Genomic DNA, 6,000 nt, shown 5'->3' with positions numbered 1-6,000 from the left:
CCACTTTATCTCCAGATTGGGAGAGAAGGCGTTGCCACTCTATCGCCTGCTCCGACGTACTGACCACTTTGAGTGGATGGACGCGGTAACAGCTGGGTTGGAAGAAATAAAAACTTTGTTAGCAAACAACCCAATCCTTGCCAAACCTAACATCGGCGAACCTATGCTACTATACATATCTGCAACTCACCAGGTGGTAAGTGTTGTACTCGTCGTCGAACGAGAGGAAGAGGGACACAAATTCCCACTCCAAAACCCAGTATACTATGTATCGGCGGTTCTCAAACCATGCAAATCCCGATACCCGCACTATCAAAAGATAGTGTATGCGGTTTTCATGGCATCTCGGAAGCTGCGGCACTACTTTCAAGAGTGCTCGATCACGGTGGCCTCTGAGGTACCACTCAATGACATCATAAACAATCGAGATGCCACCGGCCACATTGCTAAATGGGCTATCGAGCTCTTACCATTTGAAATAACATACAAGCCACGCCGAGTTATTAAATCTCAGGTGTTGGCTGGCTTTGTCGCCGAGTGGATAGAAGCCGAACTCCCTAAAGAGTACGGCACATACTCCAACTGGGTGATGTACTTTGACGGCTCCAAAATGCTAGCCGGATTGGGGTCGGTGTCATCCTAACATCCCCTAGAGGGGACACAGTCCGTTATGTATAACAAATCATGTATACGGACTCCAATAATGCAGCCGAATATGAGGCACTAGTGCATGGTCTCCGGATGGCCGTTTCTATGGGCATACAACGCCTTGAGGTGCGCAGGGATTCGAACCTCGCAATATCCCAAATAAACAGAGAATTTGATGCAAAGGATCCAAAGATGGCACCTTACCGCAACGCCATACTCAAAATATCAGCTTGGTTCGAGGGGCTCGAGTTTCATCATGTGGCCCGTGACAGTAATCAAGCAGCGGACATCCTTGCTCGAATGGGCGCTAAACGTGACCCCGTCCCACCTAATACCTTTGTGGACAGGCTTTTTAAGCCATCCGTGGTATGGCAGGACGAGAGCGGAAATACCAGTCCGGCGCTGATCACACCCCCGCATGCCGAACACGATTCGGATATCATCGGGGGCTCGGGCACCGAACAAATGCCTTCCGCCCATGTAATCATGGCGGTAATCGCTCCATGGACCGAACCTTTCCTGGCCTACCGTAATAGGCGAGAGCTCCCTGATGACCAAAATGAGGCTCGTTGTATCGTTCGACACTCGAAAGCCTACAAAGTTCATGAAGGAGAACTCTAGAAGAAAAGCACTACTGGAGTTCTTCAAAGATGTATCTCCGAGGAGGAGGGGCGGCAGCTCTTGGCGGAAATACATGCTGGCCTTGGCGGCCATCATGCCGCAGCTCGGGCCCTTGTAAGCAAGGCCTTCCGTACCGGTTTCTTCTGGCCCACGGCCCGAGCAGATGCATAGGCCCTTGTACAGCGCTGTGTCGGATGCCAGCTTTTCGCCAATCAAAGCCATATGCCACCCACGGCCCTAAGAAAAATCCTCATTACCTGGCCATTTGTGGTCTGGGGCCTAGACATGAGCGGACCCCTTAAAGGTTATGGTGGATAAATTCACTAAGTGGATAGAGGCCAAACCAGTAAAAATGGCCGAAGTCGGACCGGTGATAGATTTTATCTCCGGTGTTGTGCACCGTTATGGTGTCCCACATAGTATAATTACTGACAATGGCTCGAACTTCATAGCCGACGAGGTGAAAAATTTGTGTGCTAATCTGGGTATCAAGCTCGATTACGCCTTCGTATATCACCCTCAAACAAATGGTCAGGTTGAACGGGCCAATGGCCTGATAATGAGTGGCATTAAACCCAGACTAATGCGATCCCTAAAGGAGTCGGATAAACACTGGGTCGAGGAGCTCGACTGCATACTCTGGGGGCTGCGAACCACGCCCAATCACACGACCAGATACACACCCTTCTTCATGGTGTACGGCGCAGAGGCTGTCTTGCCCTGCGATATTATCCATGACTCACCTCGAGTAGCATGTATGAGGAGAAAGAAGCCAAGCTCGATTGGCATGACAACTTAGATGGCCTGGAGGAGGAGCGTGATGTCGCAAAAGCCCGTTCTGCATTCTACCAACAACAAGCTCGAAGATACCAAAGCAGAGAAATGCGACAAAGACTTATAATGTCGGTGAACTCGTTCTACGCCTACCAGAGAAGAAAAAGGACAAGCTCAAACCCAAATGGGAGGGTCCCTTCATTATAGATGAAGTTCTCACTGGAGGAGCCTATCGCCTTCGCAATGCATCGGATAATCGCTTAGAGCCGAACCCATGGAACGCTGCTAGGCTCCGAAGATTCTACGCCTAAGTCCGGACACATACCTTTGTTCGTTCCCTTTTTCCCCTTTTCAATTTTTTCTTTTTTCCTGTTTTTATACGATCTTTAGCGTGTGTTCGGGTAAGAAGCACACTTGAGGGGTATACATCCTTAAATGCACACACCCACCATAACTGGGGGCTTCTCTCAATAGAAGCTTATTATTATTTTGAGAATAAAGCTCACTATATATATGTGTTGTTTGCTCATAAATGTCCTCTCTTCGCCATTATATGCACCTCTATGAGTTAAGTTTTTGCCAAGCTGGGTTGCCTGGCTCCTGTGCTTATGCCCTACATTCCTGCTTGTTCGGCTAGGGCATAAAGGGAGCACCTCTGCGATTGTTACAACCGGGTCATCCGGACATGTACCTCAGACGGGTGAAGCCGAAAGCTAGCGTTCTTACGGGAATATTTGGTCGGCGGACAAACAACAAACTGCCTTCGTTGCAATATAAACTCTCAAAATATAAAAACTCTTGTGATTCTTTCGCATCACAGCTTGGGCATGCATAAATAATGCATGTTGGCCCAGGGAAAGGAACCCTTAATGGAACTATTCTCTCTGGAAGATGTTTCTTACGTTAAAAAGTAATATAACATAACTCCCCGAATATAGTTTGTATGTTCAAGCATTATGACCGGATTGGCTGGTTTCCGAACATACTTGGTGTTTCCCACAGGTATAGTATTCGGAAACACTCCAACCCGTGGGTTTCGGAGGTAGAAGCGAAAGGTTTGCCATGACAATCTTTTCCAGTTCGGACGGAGATAAGTTTGGTGATAAAGTACATTGTTACATGGAATCAAACGCCTACTCTTTATCTATACCATCTATCAGGCTGTCTAGTTTATAGTCCTGTTGTGAAAATTTGGCGGCTGTCTTTACTTGGTCATGCACCAAGCTAACCGGAATTTCATGTCCGTCTGGTCCCGAGGTCCGACCCTGGCCATATGATTCGGATCAAGTCCGGTATATCGTGTTTTCACCATGGCCCAGGCTTCTCGTGCACCTTCTCGACATGCTGATGCCTTCCGTAGCTCAAAACGAAGACGAGATCCCTTGAATAAATTCACGAGCTCCTCCATAATTCCTGGAGGAGAATCGGATGGCCATAAAGCCTTAGCCATGTTCCTCATTGCTTTCCGAGCTCGCTCGTGCACTTTGGATAGCACTTGCAGCAAGTTGCCTTGAAATCTGGACACTTCTCCCTCAGGCCGCCCAGTTAACAAACCTACAGGAACAAATCTCGTTAAACTTTCCGTTAGGGGACAATATGAAAGTTAGGTTTAAGGACATACTAAATATGCCGACTTTCAGCTTTCTGTTCTCCTTCAAGGCATTCGACAGTTGGGCTCTTACGTCCTTTAGCTCTTCGACTTGCTTGATGTTTGCATCATGTAGCTTGTTCTTCTCATTAATGGTTCGTGTTAATACACGTCGACCAGCGGCTTCTTGCCCCTCGGCATGTTGTTTGTCCTCCTGAGCAGCCTTTAGCCTCTCCTCCAACTGATCTGCCGATCCTGCTGCTGTAAACAAAACAATGCATATTTAAAAATCATTATTGGCACAAAATTGTTTTTTTTACACTATTGTGCTTACCATCCTGTGCCTTCTTGGATTTCTTCAAATTTTCCAGTTCGGCGGTGACAACAGTTAGCTTGGTCCGGCATTCTTCAAGCTCCTTGGACAACATGTTATTCATCTCCGTGAGTACGTGATGATATAATGACCCTTAAATCAGTTGGGCCAACTGCTTCAAGTCTCGGGGGCTACTGGCTCATGATTATTGAATATACGCAAAGTTTTTACCCGCATATCCTTTGAAAGCTGGTGAGTGGCTCCGGCAAGTCCATCCCGAGCAGCTCGGATATATGCATCCGCAGAGCTGAGGGCATTGAACGCCTCTTCAGTAAAACTTGGGTCGCGCATGGCCTCTTTCCGCCGCCGATGATTCATCGCGCTCTCCACTTCGAAATTGGTGACGGACACATTATCTGAATCCTCTTGGACATGACAATCTGGCGTCGTGCCCGTATCAACCCTAGTCCTTGTGGCAGGGTCCGAGGCCGGATTGGTCGATGCTTGGCCGGCGAGGTCCCCGGATATAGTCTGGCGTATGCTCTTCCTAAAAAAATGGCCCAGCGGAAAACGTCACAATTCGGTCCATCTACCGAGTACATGTTAAAAACTATACCTCTTTAGTGAAGGCGGGGGCCTGGTAGTATCTCCGTTTGCCTTCCTTTTCAAAGACTCGCCCTGCGCGGGCGTCGCCTTCTTAGAGGACGCCTCTGATATAACTCGGCGAGACGAGCGCCGCCCCTTCGGAGCACGAGACAGTGCGGTGGGTGAGGCGCAATGGGAAAACTCTTTTGGAGGAGACTTCTCCTGGGTAATTACATGGGAGGAGGGGAGAAGGCCGGGGTAATTGGCTATAATGGCCACTTCGGTGCCATCATAGCTCGCCTGATAAAAGACTCCCTCCTTAAGTTCTATAAATATATCCGGATCTTCTTCATATCCGAGATCCAGGTCTCGAACATGGTCCTCTGGCTGCGGAGCGGGGTTGTAGATCCCCTCGATGACCTTTCTCCACTCCTATTAAAAGTAGTCGGATTAAATTCAACTAGCATAACTCTGGAAAAAGGTTGAGTGATGCCAATAATCAAAAAACTCACCCAGTCGATGGGGTTATACATGGAAAAACCTTCCCGACATTTCAAGCGAGTGAAGTCTTCCTTCTCCTCTTTGTAAAGGTCAGCTAAGATGGTGGCCAGGGCGGCAAAATTGTCTGGACCCTTGCATAGACAATGGGATGCATCGTCCTCCCCGTTGTAATTCCACATAGGAAAGCCTCTAGATTGGAGCGGCTGAACGCATCACGTTATTGAAATCGCCATTACCTCGATTATAGACAGCCCGGAGTTGGCAAGTACTCTGATCTTGCTTGCTAACCTCATAACCTCCGCACTGTCATCTTCCTCGAGGCTTCGGGGACGCCAGCTGGCGCGCTTCTTTAAAGGAGCACTGGAGAAGTCGGGAAGGCCACGCCAGATTGGGTCTGGAAGAACGACGTCTTCAATATAAAACCGTTCCGAGGGCCACTCTTCGGATGCCTTCTTCGGAGTGCCAGACAGGTATCATGTCCCGGCTATGCGCCATACTTCGGCGCCGCCCACCTCGAATATAGATCCCTTTTGGGAGCAGGGGACGAGGCAGAAAAATTTCCGCCATAGCTCGAAATGAGCCTCACAACCTAGAAACAGCTCGCAAAGGGCAACAAAGCCCGCGATGTGCAGGATGGAGCCTGGCGTCAGATTGTGCAGTTGGAGGTCGTAATACTCCAGGAGACCTCTAAGGAAGGGGTGGATAGGAAACCCTACGCCTCTCAAAAGGAAGGAAACGAAGCACACCCGCTCCTCTTTAGAAGGATTGGGGAAATTCTCTGCCAGGGCTTCGCCATTGACGGAAGTTAATCCAGCCCGAACGGAGACTAGATCCATGGGAGGAAGATACCCATGTGTCTGAAGTTCATTCAGATGGGCGCGGGATGCCGAGCAGCTTTCCCAGTCGCCTTTTTGAGGGCCGTGGGGGCGTGAGGAAGAGCTAGGAGCGCCGACCATGTTTGGACAATTTC

The sequence above is a fragment of the Triticum aestivum genome, chromosome 6D, assembly GCF_018294505.1.
Source record: "Triticum aestivum cultivar Chinese Spring chromosome 6D, IWGSC CS RefSeq v2.1, whole genome shotgun sequence".
NCBI lineage: Eukaryota > Viridiplantae > Streptophyta > Magnoliopsida > Poales > Poaceae > Triticum > Triticum aestivum.
Note: the sequence above shows the minus strand (reverse complement) of the source record.